This window comes from Artemia franciscana, chromosome 3, assembly GCF_032884065.1.
Source record: "Artemia franciscana chromosome 3, ASM3288406v1, whole genome shotgun sequence".
Taxonomy (NCBI): Eukaryota; Metazoa; Arthropoda; class Branchiopoda; order Anostraca; family Artemiidae; genus Artemia; species Artemia franciscana.
Genome location: NC_088865.1, coordinates 32,614,752 through 32,630,888, shown reverse-complemented (window position 1 = coordinate 32,630,888; position 16,137 = coordinate 32,614,752). Strand labels below are relative to the sequence as shown.

At 35.1% G+C, this 16,137-nt stretch overlaps 2 protein-coding genes across 5 annotated transcripts in view; one reads left to right on the top strand and one right to left on the bottom strand.

Annotated features, from left to right (window-relative positions):
- Positions 1-16,137, top strand: part of LOC136025181 (probable methyltransferase-like protein 24) — an 83,194-nt gene that overhangs the window by 49,781 nt on the left and 17,276 nt on the right. The window lies entirely within an intron of this gene.
- Positions 1-16,137, bottom strand: part of LOC136025179 (uncharacterized) — a 187,732-nt gene that overhangs the window by 164,346 nt on the left and 7,249 nt on the right. Inside the window, exon 1 of one of the 2 annotated variants that reach the window (XM_065700955.1) lies at positions 9,160-9,178. The exons of the other annotated variant lie outside the window; for it this stretch is intronic. The gene's annotated coding sequence lies outside the window, so the exon portion shown is untranslated. Of the gene's footprint in view, positions 1-9,159; positions 9,179-16,137 lie in introns of those variants that run through there. 2 annotated transcript variants of the gene reach the window in all.

The window sequence follows — 16,137 nt, the reverse complement described above, 5'->3', positions numbered from 1 at the left end:
TCAGTCGACACACAAATATGACGTCACTCGACAAACAGACAACTTATTTTTATATATATATACTAGCTGTTGTGGTGTCGCTTCGCGCCACCCATACACCTAGTTGGTGAGGGCGCTTCGCGCCCCCCCAAGCCCCCCCGCGTGCGTAAGTCGTTACGCGCCATATTAGTTACGCGCCATTGTAGTTGTGTCCCTAAGTCCCACCTGTGAATATATATATATATATATATATATATATATATATATATATATATATATATATATATATATATATATATATATATATATATATATATATATATATATATATATATATATATATATATATATATATATATATATATATATATATATATGTTTTTAACTACGTAAAACTTGCGAATATACAACATTCTTTGCTGTCCCATTGTCTGTGCATATAAATAGATTGTCAGGTTTACCGACTCTTGAACATGCAACATATAATGGTCCATGGGAAAACAATCCGTATTCAGATCTATACCTCATGATTCTAATGATTGCCCTTGAGCTTTGTTGATGGTGATTTCTGATCGACCATTTCCTGGGTCGCCGTCGTCATTTATATATCCCCTTGTGCCCCCCGGCGTTCCCTGTGTCCCGGTTGTCATTTATATTCCCTGTTTCCCGGTCGTCATTTGTGTCCCGGTGTCCCAGTCTGTGATTTCTCTTTGAGTGTCCTGGGCGTCATTTATATTCCTTGTGTCCCGGTGTCCCGGTCGTCATTTGTTTTCCGGTGTCCCGGTCTGTATATACATTCATTTTTGAATTGGTCTTTTTTTTAGTTTTTAGTTTTTCACCTTTTTTTTAGTTTTTTTAGTTATACCTCATGATTCTAATGATTGCCCTTGAGCTTTGTTGATGGTGATTGCTAATCGAACATTCCCTGTGTCCCCGTCGTCATTTATATATCCCCCTGTGCCCCCCGGCTTCCCCGTTGTAGTTGTGTCCCTGTGTCCCGGTCGTCATTTATATTCCCTGTGTCCCGGTCGTCATTTGTATCCCGGTGTCCCGGTCTGTATATACATTCGTTTTTTTAGTTTTGTTTTCCTTTATTTTTTATTTTTTTCCTTTTTTATTTTTTTTCTTTTTTAGTTTTTTTAGTTTTTTAGCTTTTTTAGTTTTTTTATTAGTTTTTAGTTTTTTTTTAGTTTTTTTGTAGTTTTTACCTTTTTTTTAGTTTTTTAGTTTTTTTTTACTTATGTCCTGGTCGTCATTTATATTCCCTGTGTCCCGGTAGTCATTTGTGTCCCGGTGTCCCGGTCTGTATATGCATTCGTTTTTGAATTGGTATATGATGAAATAAATTCTTGTGTTTTTCCCCTTTTTTTCTTTTTAGTTATTTTTTGGTTTTTACTTTTTTTTAGTTTTTTAGTTTTTTTCTTTTTTCTTTTTAGTTTTTTTGTAGTTTTTACCTTTTTAGTTTATTTTTATTTTTTTTATTTTTTTTCCTCCTTTATTTTTCAGTTTTTTTCCTTTTTTCTTTTTTTTCTTTTTTAGTGTTTTCAGTTTTTTAGCTTTTTTAGTTTTTTTTAATTAGTTTTTAGTTTTTTTCTTTTTAGTTTTTTTTAGTTTTTACCTTTTTTTGGTTTTTTTATTTTTTTTTTACTTATGTCCTGGTCGTCATTTATATTCCCTGTGTCCCGGTCGTCATTTGTGTCCCGGTGCTTTGTTGATGGTGATTGCTAATCGAACATTCCTTGTGTCCCGGTCGCTTTCTCTTTGAGTGTCCCGGCGGTCGTCATTTATATTCCCTATGTCCCGGTGTTCCGGTCGTCATTTGTGTGCCGATGTCGCGGTCTGTTATTTCATCAGTCGAAAACATGACGTCAGTCGACACACAAACATGACGTCACTCGACACACAGACAACTTATTTTTATATATATAGATATACTAGCTATTGGGGTGGCGCTTCGCGCCACCCCAACACCTAGTTGGTGGGGGCGCTTCGTGCCCCCAAGCCCCCCCCCCGCGCGCGTAAGTCGCTATGCGCCATATTAGTTACGCGCCATTGTAGTTGTGTCCCTATGTCCCACCTGTTTTTCTTTTTAGTTGTTTTTTTGGTTTTTAGTTTTTTTTAGTTTTTTTTTAGTTTTTTTTTCTTTTTTCTTTTTAGTTTTTTTTATTTTATTTTTTTAGTTTTGTTTTTCTCCTTTATTTTTCATTTTTTTTCCTTTTTTTATTTCTTTTCTTTTTCAGTTTTTTTAGTTTTTTAGCTTTTTTAGTTTTTTTTATTAGTTTTTAGTTTTTTTCTTTTTAGTTTTTTTGTAGTTTTTACCTTTTTTAGTTTTTTAAGTTTTTTTTTACTTATGTCCTGATCGTCATTTATACTCCCTGTGTCCCGGTCGTCATTTGTGTCCCGGTGCTTTGTTGATGGTGATTGCTAATCGAACATTCCTTGTGTCCCGGTCGCTTTCTCTTTGAGTGTCCCGGTCGTCATTTATATTCCCTATGTGCCGGTGTCTCGGTCGTCATTTGTGTCCCGATGTCCCGGTCTGTAATTTCGTCAGTCGAAAACATGACGTCAGTCAACACACAAACATGACGTCACCCGACAGACCCACACACACACACAGACAACTTATTTATATATATATATATATATATATATATATATATATATATATATATATATATATATATATATATGTATATGTATGTATATATACATATATACTCCACTTGCCAAACCGCTTCATGTTACGTCCTTTCCAGAATTAGAAAGCTACTCAATGGTCTGATTGATTTAAAACAGGTTGACACATTATGTTTCAATAAAGTTTGTTTGAAGCATGCATGGTTGAAGTATGTTTCAATAAAGTCTTGCTTTAAATCAATCAGACAATTGAGTAGCTTTCTAAATCCTGGAAAGGATTTAACCTGTAACAGTTGACCAAGCGGAGTGCTCAGCATTCCTTGCTCTTGCGGTAAGTTTTATGTCTGGCGAACGCATCAACAATTTGTGGAGCGATTTGTTGAGCACTGGAATTCAATAGATAATGCTCTAAAATTTACAAAACTTCCAGAAAGTTTCACTTCGGCTTTCGCAGAACAAATCTTTTGCAATCCGAACCATTTTTTTCAGTTCGAGGAAGCAACAGCCATTACCAATGAAAAAGCTTTCACTCAATGAGCTCTTGAAGCATTAGAAATAAAAAAAACAACAACAGATTTTTGCAGGTTAATCAATTATTAGAGCTACTGGTAACATAAATACTGATCATATTTATGATATTATCTTAAAAAATGAACCCATATTAAAAAATAAAGTTTTGCAAACTGTCGGATAAGTAACATACCTAAAGGTTTAAGCAACAAACCTAAAAGAATAGCACCATTAATGGCTTTGCACAAAATTATGTTCCAATAGTATATGTCTAGTTCAATTGTTATTTAAAATTTTTTAATCCTGATACTTTCGTGGTTTTGATGAAGGTAGCGGCAATTGTAAATGTAAGCTATTGTGTATTATATATTTTGTTTTAATCAATTTTAGTTTTATATATTTTTTTTTCAGTAACATTTTTTAGTTTTAATTTATAGTTGTTTTTTTTTATGCTGAAGACGCCTTGTCAAACACGGGCAAAATATTCGTTAGATTTTTGTTGTTTCTCTTCAAGTTCATTACTGGCCATAGACCCGTTTGTCGTCTTTATATTCATTTCTTTGTTTATATATATATATATATATATATATATATATATATATATATATATATATATATATATATATATATATATATATATATATATATATATATATATATATATATATGTATATACCATAAGGAAAAAAAATAATACAAATAAAAAAGAAAGACAGAAGGAGAAAGGAAGACTTTTTTCCTACTTTAGTAATTAATATAGATCAGTACTTAAATGAGGCCTTAACCCTACTCATCCATCCAATTGGATATATATCCAAAAATATATGTTCATATATAAGAATATATGAAATATGTCATATAGTTTTCATAGATCCATTTTTCATATACATGTAAAAAAGATCTAAAAAGGTCTTGGGCTTAAGAAAATGCCTTTAAAATCTTAATTTTGGAAAAAAAATTCATATGAGTAACGTCATATTTATGTACATCAGTATTGTAATTAGGGCCCAAATAAAATGGATTTTTGCCGTCCGATATCGATATTTCGGTATCTTACCGACACGATACAGACATAGTTTTACGATATAATAATCCCCTTACTGAGAAAAAACCTTGCCTAAAATTTAAAGCCTGCATTATCTGCCCATATTCATACTCACTTGTCTCTTCCTGGTCTATTACACACTAAATAACAGCCACTGTGGATTCCCAATAATAGAAAAATATTTATTTTGAAAAGATTTAGAAAAATAATCAAGTCAAATAAAGCTCTAGTCTGGACAGTAAAACTATTTTAAGCCGGTTTAGTTACATAAACACAATTACGTTACAATCTGATTGAAAGAACTATAAGATATTTATTGAAATTGATAATTCAATTTCACATAGTTACATAAACACAATTACGTTACAATCTGATTGAAAGAACTATAAGATATTTATTGAAATTGATAATTCAAAACCTAAATGTCTATAGCGGGAATTTGTATTTTTATCATTCATATATTGGTGAAAAAACATTACTTAACATCCATATGATGTAATCTCTTACTAACGAATCCATGCTAGGTACACTGGATACAGGGGTGCAGCAAGGGTTTTGAGCTTAGAGGAGGGATTTATAGAATGAGTCGACAAAATCATCCATTATACCGACAGATGTAGACACATGAGTGAAATTTCAAACGTAAATTTTAACACGTTTGTAAATTTAAAACGTAAATGTAAAACGTAAACACAACTTCCTCCACACCATACGACACCTCCCCCCTACGTAACTGGGCCCTTGAATAAATATCTTGGTTTTAATCGATTGAATCCTGGACATTTAACTCACGCAAGTGAACAATCATCAAATAGAAATGTATGGTTTATTGTATTTTTTTCTTTTTAGCTGTTTTGATAGAAGTACTACTTTCTTTAACTCACCATACATTTCAAACATTGTTGTGTCAGGTGTGCTGTTTTCTTCACCATGGTCACAATTAGCTGGTGCCCCCCCCCCCAGACTGGACAAGCAAAAATTATATGAGAAAATTTTGCGCCATCTTCTTGATAAATTGCGCATATAAAAAATCAGCCAATATCCGTTTTTTTCCGATATCCGATAATGACACTGACTCCATATCGACTCCGGCTGGGCCCTAACTGTAATGACGTAATCTATATATATAAAAATAAGTTGTCTGTGTGTGGATCTGTGGATCAGGTGACGTCATGTTTCGGCTGACGTTATGAAATTAGTTGCCATCATTTTTGCTTTGAAGGTGACGTCATTCAAGTTATATAAGACATATGTTCGCGTAGAATTCTATTAATGTTTAAGTTTACAATGACTGATGAAGATGCTCAAAGAGTCTATGTCAAAAAACTTGCTGCTGATAGAGAAAGTCAGAAAAGAAAGCGTGCCGAGGAATCAAAAGAACAGCAAGGAAACAGGCTTGAGGCTATAGAACGCAAAACCGCGCAGTTAGATGAAGATCCACCTGGACAGCGAGAGTCAAAACATATTAAAACTGAAAATGATAGCGATGATGATTGGGTTTGGGATTTTGACTTGGAAAAGGTCATCAATGACTACCAGATTTTAGTTAAAAAAACAAAGGTTCGGCGATATGTATTTCATAGTGAAGCTGAAAAATAAAGAAGAAAAAGAAAACTGAAAAAAGAAAAAAGAGAAATTACAGACTGGGATACCGGGACACAAATGACGACCGGGACACAGGGAATATAAATGACGACCAGGACACAGGTATTTAAGAATATCGTTCAAAGACAAATTTTTAATTGTAAGAAGACCGTTGAAAGAGAAATTTCTAATTGTAAAATGACTGAAAAACCTACAATGGCAACGGTACCACCATCGAAGTAGATAACCAGTGGGTTTACGGCCAACCTACCATCTTCAAAGATACCACGATAGGAAGACTCTACACCGTTCACCCCAATCAACATGAATGCTTCTTTCTACGCCTGCTTTTGGTGAATGTACCCGGTCCGACATCCTTTGAGTATTTGAGAACTGTAAACGGTACTATACATGACACTTACCGTAGTGCATGCCAAGCTCTGAATTTATTGGAGAATGACCAACACTGGGATAACTGCATCAATGACGCGTGCGAAACGTCAACCCCAAGTCAAATTCGTACACTTGCTCTCCATCAGCTCCTACAGAGTTATGGGAAAAATATAAGTCAAAAATGTCCCAAGATATACTCCATCGAAAACAGTTAGAGACGTCAGAAATGACTTTTGATTTTACATCAGAAATTTATAACGACACTTTAGTTATTATAGAAGATTTGTGCGTACGTATGGCAAACAAACCTCTTCAGGATTTGGGAATCCCTTCACCTAATCGTATCGCTGCTGTTTCGACATGTGTAGAATTGGATCATGAACAAAGTTACAGTACGAGTGATCTATTGTCGTATGTACAAAATAACATTTACAAGTTAACGTCGGAACAAAAAGACATTTATGATACGATAGACTCAATTTCAGGACGTATACAACTACCTGCTGATTTCTGTAGTTTAGTGACGTCCAAAAATGAATTGATTGAAAAAGTATTTCCGAATACTCTAAAAAATTATAAAAATAATAAATGGCTTTTAGTTATTATAGAAGATTTGTGCGTACGTATGGCAAACAAACCTCTTCAGGATTTGGGAATGCCTTCACCTAACCGTATCGCTGCTGTTTCGACATGTGCAGAATTGGATCGTGAACAAAGTTACAGTACGAGTGATCTATTGTCGTATGTACAAAATAACATTTACAAGTTAACGTCGGAACAAAAAGACATTTATGATACGATAGACTCAATTTCAGGACGTATACAACTACCTGCTGATTTCTGTAGTTTAGTGACGTCCAAAAATGAATTGATTGAAAAAGTATTTCCGAATATTCTAAAAAATTATAAAAATAATAAATGGCTAAGTGAAAGAGCGATTCTCGCACCCAAAAATATAGACGTCCGCGAAATCAACAATATTGTTTTGACCAAGATTCGAGACCAGGCAGTCCTTTGCAAGTCAGTCGACACAGTTTTGGAACCAAATGAAGCGGTTAATTATCCATCTGAATTTTTAAATTCCATATATCTTTCAGGGTTTCCACCACACGTGCTACAACTAAAACTAGGCGACCCACCAAAGCTTTGCAATGGCACGCGACTTGCCGTAAAAAAAACAATGGAAAGCCTAATAAAGGCGACAATCTTGACAGGGCATTTTGAGGGTAAGGCTGTTCTTATTCCTCGCATTCCCATGATTCCAACGGATCTGCCTTTTCAATTTAAAAGATTGCAATTCCCAATTCGATTAACATTTGCAATCACCATTAACAAAGCTCAAGGTCAATCATTAGAAAAATGTGGTATAGATCTTAATACTGATTGTTTTTCCCATGGACAATTGTACGTTGCATGTTCGAGGGTCGGTAAACCTGACAATCTATTTATATGCAGCGACAATTGGACAGCGAAGAATGTTGTATATTCGCAAGTTTTACGCAGTTAATTTGTATTGTATCCATCTATCTATCTATCTATATAAAAACGAGTTGTGTGTATGCATGTTTGTTTGTTTGTAAAAAGAGCGTTTGCATATGACGTCATTATTAGTGCATACGCCTTTGTATATGCACAGACAATGGGAAAGCCAAGAATGTTGTATATTCGCAATTTTTACGTAGTTTAACTCCTGCAGACGAAATGAATGCTTGCTTGAAAAATTCTAATTTATGGGCACACGTAAAAATATTAAAATTAACTACAAATATGCGTGTCCGATTGCAAAACGATGATTCTGGTCAAACATTTTCAGATCAATTGCTGGCAATTGGAAACGGAAAGCTTCCAGTAGTGGGAAAGCCAAAAATGTTGTATATTCGCAATTTTTACGTAGTTTGAAACACATATATAAATCTATCTATATTCACAGGTGGGACACAGGGACACAACTACAATGGCGCGTAACTAATATGGCGCGTAACGACTTACGCGCGCGGGGGGGCTTGGGGGGCTTGGCGCGAAGCGCCACCCCAACAGCTAGTGTACTAATATAAACGTCCTTATACACGTTAATAATTAAAAAAAACTTTTTCCATTAAACAAGTTTTTCAGAGAAAAGTAAAGAGCTCCATTAAACCAAAATTGAGCAAAAGTAGAACCAAATAGTCTACCAAGCGTAAAATACCACAAATCAGCATCGATAAATAAAGGAAACCTAGAATAAACAGTAAATAACCGAGTCCAACTCAAAACGAGCAGAAATTAACATGGGTAGGGCTCAAAATCCATAGACCTTCCCAAGGCCAGAACATGATTTACACTTTACTGAAAAAATTACAATTGAATTTGAACTGTCAGTTTAATGTATATATGCTGATATTTTATTCCTTAAAATGTAGATGATATTTGATTTATTAAATTTATAAAAGTGATAACATTTAAAATTTAATTTTTTCAGTAAAGTGCAAATTATATTCTGTCCTTGGAAAGCTGTAGGGGTTTTTGGCCCTACTCATGTTAATTTGTGCTCGTTTTGAGTTTTAGTTTCACATATGAAACTGTTCATAAGATATTACTGATATGCCCTTATGACCACTTGCATACGGACGGCAGGTTGTCATCCGTACAAGAGAAATTTTAGAAGTGTTTTCTAAAAGTCTCACCTTCATACCCTTAGGTATAGTTGCAATAGTAGTTACAGTAGCAGTATTGCTAGTCAGCTTAATACAATTAGCCAATTAGTCGATATACTCTTTTGATAACCTATACTTCTTGAAATTTTCGTCTTAACGCCCTTAACCTTACAAGTAGTTACGATGCAAGTAGTCGAAAATAGTGACGAAGACCACACTGCCTTTCCATAACAAACAAATACAAAGTAGAAACAATAGGGAAAATCTTTTCAAGACAGTGGAAATCAGTTCTGTGAATACTTCGGCCCTATGTCCAAGGGCCGTCTTCAGCACAATACGAGAACAAGAGAGAAAATATGTATATATAAATAAGCTTACATTAAATTGTGAGAAAAATTAAATAATCCTTTTTAAACTTTTTTAAAAACAGCCCTAGCAACCTTACTTCAACGGAGTTCAACCAGGACTGACAAAAAGATGAAGTGAGAATATAAGCTCATTCAACCTAAAGAGAACAAAGTGATTAAATGCAATTTCTCAGAGCCAACCTTGCTTTTTTAGCAGCCTGTCTCAAAGGCCTTTTCGTAGCTGGTTCAATACTATTATAAATCGGTTTAGTAAAATATTTTCTAAGATCATTTCTAATTAAATTTGAGTATAAAGAATTTAGTGAGTATTCCCCTAAGTCCTGTTCAAAGAAATATTATTATTTATTTTGAGATTAATTTCGATTGATTCTCGAACCACCTGTTTTATCCCCAAATCATTACTGATGAGTGAAGATTTTTCAAAAAGTATCGTGTGAGACGGATTATTAAATATATGCCAACCTAAAGCAGAATCAAAGGAGTTGTTGGAATTATTTGAAATTAATGCCTTGTCTATGTCTTTTTTATGCTGTTGTAACCGTTTTTCTAGATTCTGATGGGTCCTGCCGACATAGTAATTTCCACAGTCACAGGGTATTTGATATACCCCTCTTTGGCGAGTAGCTGGGGTCTTATCTTTACCGGAATTTAAGAAATAAATGATTTTAAAATTATTAGTTAAAACTACGTACAGATTATTTTTCTGCAAATATTTCTTAATTTTGTTGTGATTTTTGGGATATACGGAAGAAAGACAATATTTGATGGCTTATCAGTAGCCTCACATTGTGAAATATCGTCAAGGCATTAATTTCAAATAGTTCCAACAACTCCTTTGATTCTGCTTTAGGTTGGCATATATTTAATAATCCGTCTCACACGATACTTTTTGAAAAATCTTCACTCATCAGTAATGATTTGGGGATAAAACAGGTGGTTCGAGAATCAATCGAAATTAATCTCAAAATAAATAATAATATTTCTTTGAACAGGACTTAGGGGAATACTCACTAAATTCTTTATACTCAAATTTAATTAGAAATGATCTTAGAAAATATTTTACTAAACCGATTTATAATAGTATTGAACCAGCTACGAAAAGGCCTTTGAGACAGGCTGCTAAAAAAGCAAGGTTAGCTCTGAGAAATTGCATTTAATCACTTTGTTCTCTTTAGGTTGAATGAGCTTATATTCTCACTTCATTCTTTTTGTCAGTCCTGATTGAACTCCATTGAAGTAAGGATGCTGGGGCTGTTTTTAAAAAGGTTTAAAAAAACATTATTTAGCTTTAATTCTCACAATTTAATGTAAGTTTATTTATATATACATATTTGCTCTCTTGTTCTCGTATTGTGCTGAAGACGACCCTTGGACATAAGGCCAAAATATTCACAGAACTGATTTCCACTGTCTTGAAAAGATTTTCCTTATTGTTTCTACTTTGTATTTGTTTGTGATGCAAGTAGTAGTTGGAGCAACAGTAGTAGTAGTTGTAGTAGAACTAGTAAATGTTGTAGTATCAGTAGTATTAGTAGTAGCGTGCACATATTGCCTTTCAGTCATTTGATCTTCCCCTTTAAGCACTCTCTAAGAGTTACAACTTAATACGCAAATCAATTCTTGAGACACGATATTTAACAATCTAAATGCACATAGTGTCTTATTTTAGTCCAAAATTACCATTAATAATTCTCTCAAATTTTACCTTCATAGACTTAGCCTTAATAGTACTATTGTCACATTAGTTTCGGTGGTATTAGAACTAGTTGCAGTTTTAATGTTGTATTAGCAGTAGTAGTAGCAGCAGCAGCAGCAGTATTAATAGCGGTAGTAGGATGTATAATTGAATATATTGCCTTTTGGTTAGTTGAACGTCGCTTTCATGATGACCTGGAAGTTTCACCCTGACGCGGTTAGCTGTTCCAAAAATATTGTTGATGTGCACTTTTGACACCCTTTTGACGCCCTTTTCACCTTAATACTCTTACAAGTTGTTTTTGAAGCAGTAGCTGAAGTAGTTTAGTAGTGGTAGTAGTATTATTATAAGTAGAAGTGGCAATGTGTTAGGACAGAAATGGGTATATTATCTTTTTGTCAATTAATCCTCCCCTTTGAGTATTATTTGAAAGTTGCAATTTAATACCCTCATCGATTCTTGAGATACGCCCATTTGACAATTTGCATGCGCATGGTGTGTTTTGATTTAGTCCAAATTCCCTTTCAATATTATGTCAAATTTCCCCTTTATACGTGTAGCCTTAATTGTACTAGCATCATGATAGTAGTTGTAGTAGTAGGAACAGTAGTAGCAGTAATAGTGTATCATTATTAGTAGCAACAGTACTAGCAGCACTACTAATAGCAGTAATAGCAGGTATATTTTGCCTTTTGGTCTACTGAACAACCCACTCAGGATGCCCCTGAAGTTCCGTCTTGATACAATAAACCGTTTCAAATACATTGTTGATGCGCCCATATCAGCAATCTGTATAAAAATAGTATATTTTGATTTAGTTCAACTTTCCCCTCAACGTTTCCTCAGATGTTTTTTCAATATCCTCAGCCTTAGTAGTACTCGCTACAGAAGTAGTAGCTTTAGTGATAGTAGTGGTAGTAGTAATAGTAGTTGCGGTAGCAGTAGAAGTGTCATTAGTTGCAGTAGTAGTAGCGTGCAAATATACTCAGTCATTCTTGAGTTACACCGTTTCGACAACCCGTATGCACGTAACATGTTTGATTTAGTTCAAGCTCATCTTAATGTCCTTCGTATTTTGGGATAGTAGCAGTCAAACATGCATACCTTTTCTAAATAACATATACTATATGTAACCGACCAACAAATTGCCTGTCTTACAGCCTTTGCCCTGAGGCCTCGGGGGGAGGTGGTGACTTTCTCAAACGCATAATTACTGAAACTTTCAACAATATAGAAAAAACTGATTTCTCAAAACTCTGCTTTTTTTGGAAAATAATGGGCGTGGGGGAGTGCTCTCAAATCGCTGTGACTCTTCAAAAGGGCATTATAACTTCCAATTTCAAATGAAATGAGATCCATCTGAATCTTTTACGATCGTCCATTCCGTAAAAACTTTACATGCCCCCAGGGCACAACTTAAAGCCTTTGCCCCAGGGCTCTGATGGTTTGTATTAACCTCAAAAGCCTTGTTACATGATCTTTTTAAAATTCAAACAATATTGATATTGCACAATTTCGATCAGATGCGTCTGATGAAAAGTGGAGTAGTTGGGAGAGGAGTTAGTTGGCCTAAATGATTTTTTACTCTTAACAGGGAACTAGAAATTCCGATTTCAACCGAATGAGCCACCTCTAAAGTTTAAACAACCATCCCTTCCGTAAAAACCTTAAATGCCCGAGGGGCATAACTTACAACCATCGCCCCCTGGCTCTGGTGGTTTGCATCAACCCCAAAGTTTTGTTTTAGGACTGTCTCAAAATTTTTATTGGGTGCATCTCGGGAAAACACGACATGTGGGGGAGGGGTAGCTTCGCTCTTATCACTTTGACTCTTAAAAATGGCACTAAAACTTCTAATAGCCAATTCAATGAGTCCGCTCCTAAGCATATACGACCAACCTTTTTATAAAAACCTTGTATGCCCCCACGGTATAACTTACAACCCTTGCCTTGGGGAAATGATGGGTTTGTGGGGAGTTGGCTGGTTTCTCTCAAATCACTTTTAACTCTTAAAAGAATACTGTAACTTCCAATTCCAAATCAAATGAGCCCCATATGTAGTTTATACAGCCGTTCATTCCATAAAAACCATATAAAACCCTATACCCAGGGCACTGGGGATTGGGCGTTGTGTCAACCCTAGAGATATTGTAATGTGTCCTTGGACTATTTTGAACAAAATCGTTATCTCATACTTTCAATCAGATGCGTTGCCGGGGAGGGGGCTATTTACCCTCAATCACTTTTCTCTCTTAAAACGGAACCGAAAATTCCAACTTTCAACTCAATGAGCCTCCTTTAAAGTTAAAAAAAAACATCCCTTTCATAAGAAGCTTAAATGCCCCGGGGAATAACTTATAACCCTTGCCACCAGGCTCTGGTAGTTTGTATCAGCCCCAAAAGCCTTTTTATATGATCTATGGACTATTTTTTAATAGAATGAATGTCTCAAAATTCATGTTGGATTTCATGTGCCGGGTGAGCTGCCCTTCATTTTACTCTTAAACAGGGCACAAGAAATTTTGATTACCGATCCAATGAGTCTCCTCTCAAGTATAATCGACCTTCCTTTCTATAAAGACCTTATTTGCCCCCAGGGCAAAACTTACAATCCTTGTCCTGAGAGTTGTTGGGATCGGAGTGTTTTCCTCAAAGACATACTTTCCGGACCCTTCAACTACGATGAACAAAAGAAATGATAGCCTTAAAGGGGGGAGGCTCGTTGTTCCTGAATCACTTTTGGCTCTTAAAAAGGGCACCATATATTCAAATTTTAAATCAAATGAGCCACATCTGAAGTTTATACGACCACCCATTCCATAAAAACCTTATATGCCTCCAGGGATGACTTACAACCGTATCCCCAGGGCACTGGGGAATTGTGTCAACCCTGGAGGCATTGTTATATGTTCTTTGGACTATTTTGAACAAAATTGACATCTCACAATTTTAATCAGATTCTTTTGCTGAAAAGAGGGGTAGTCGGGGGAGGAGGGGAGGGAGATTGGAACCAGGACTTCCACTTTTTAACCAAATGAGTCTCCTCTAAGGTTTAGCAAAACCATCCCTTCCATAAAAACCTTAAATGCCCCAGGGAATAACCAGGCTCTGGGGTTTTGTTTCAACCTCAAGAGCCCTGTTGTATGATATTTGGACTGTTTTGAATAAAATTGCTATCTCAAAATTTCTGTCAGATGCATTTCGGGAAATACGAGGTGGTGCACGGGGGGAGGGGGGAGTATTCACCCTTTGATCACTTCAATTCTTAAAAAGGACTGGAACTTCTGACTCCAAAGCCAATGACCCCCCTCCGAAGCTTATATGACCACCCTTTTCATAAGAACCTTACATTTCCACAGGACATAATTTACCACCCTTGCCCCGAAGGCTGTGAGGTAGTGACATCTTCAAAGACATAATTTCAGGACTTTTAAACTACTTTGAAGAAAATCACTATCTTAAAGTTTTGACTGGATGTGTTTGGAGAAATTATGGATGTTGGGGGGGGGTCCAATACCTTTAGACTATTAATTAGACCACTAGTCCCTTCAATTTTCAATTGAATGAGCTCTTTTCAAATTTTCTATGACAACTCCTTCGACACGAAGTACCCTGGTCTAGAATAATAATGATAATAATAATAATAATAATAATAATAATAATAATAATAAAAATATCTTGTGCCAACATAGAAAAATTACAAAATTACAAAAATCGTTAAATTACAGCATAAAATTAACTTTGTCCGAAGAAAATTTTAGTTTTTCTTGAAAAGCTTTCGAAGCAGTTTTATAACTATAAGAAAATAATCTAGAGGAAGGCCCGAAAAAACGAAAATTTTCAATTGTTACTAATAGTGAATAGTTTGAACAAGAACAAATTTTTTGAAACCACTAGAATAGTCAAACGTGACAAGACCAAGAGAATGACCCAGCGTCACAAATTCACAATGGGTGAAAATGAGCAACCCGGGCCACCAAAGGAGACTAGACCATTCAGAGCAGCTAAAGCAAAAGGAAATTAAAAATTGTCTGAAGTATTGGAAGTCCAAAATGAACAAGAAAGAAATACTGCATTTAAAAATGATAGTGATGGTTATCTAGTTTGGGGTTTTGACAAAAGACAAGCCGAAACAAAAGTTAAAGATCCAATTGAAGAAATATCAGTAAATAAAGACGTTCAAAATTTTACAAAAGCTTCGAACGATTGAAGAGCTATAGATAAAGATATTTGAGTTTATAAGGACGTTAACAAAGAACCTACTACTGCCTCAGCCTCTGTTTAAAAAAAAGGTTCGGTGCTATGTTTGTCATAATGACAAAAGACAAGCCGAGACAAAAATTAATGTTCTAATCATATTAGATAGCTGTAATAGCTGTAAATAAAGACGGTCAACATTTTATAAGAGCTCCTAGTGATCAAATAGCTATAAATGTAGGCGTTGCAGTTTATAAGGATATTAACGATGAACCTGACACTGTATCAAATGCTGCTGAACTTCATATTAAAACTGTTAGTAAAGGAATAGCAACAGCTAAGGACGTTTGTTATTCTAAGGACGTCTGTATTCTAAGGACGTCGATAAGGGATGTAACTATGCAGGCAAGTCTGAAGAAGAAGCTGGTAAAACTACATCCAGCGCCAAAAGACGTAGAGCTTGGGCCAACAGGAACAGAAACACTTTGAATTTTTTTTTATTTTACAAAGCTGCCACTTCTAATTTAAGGTCAATTTGTAACAAAGCACAAAAAATTGGCACGATTAGACTGGCAATGGTTAAAAATGATACATCGTTTGAACCAATAGAAGAAATTTTGTCCAATAGCCCGGACCATCAAATGTGACAATACATATCCAAACAGCTGAAGCAAAGGGCATGGGAAAAATGTCGAAAGAGATTCTTAACGAAAATAAAGAACAAATAAATATGTAATTAGAGAACAATCGAAAGTGAGAATCGCAGCAGTTAAAGCGAAAGGCACAGAAACAAGAGCTAAGAGCTCATATGGCACTTGTGACGAGGTCGGAAGAGCCAAGAGCCAAGAGCTCATTTGGCACTTGTGAGAAGGTCAGAACCTAAAATTAGACTCGGGACTAGAGTTATCGAATTTGCTGTACTTTGATTATTGGCAATTATTATAAAGATAAACTTGAAAATACAGTGTTTCTGTAGTCTCTTCTTGTTCGGTATTCTACCTGTAAAGAAGATAAATTAGTTACATTCGGCGTTTTTTTTTTCTTCTTCATAAATTCTATTGTATTCTTCTTGTTTTTATTGTTTCATGGTTGTAT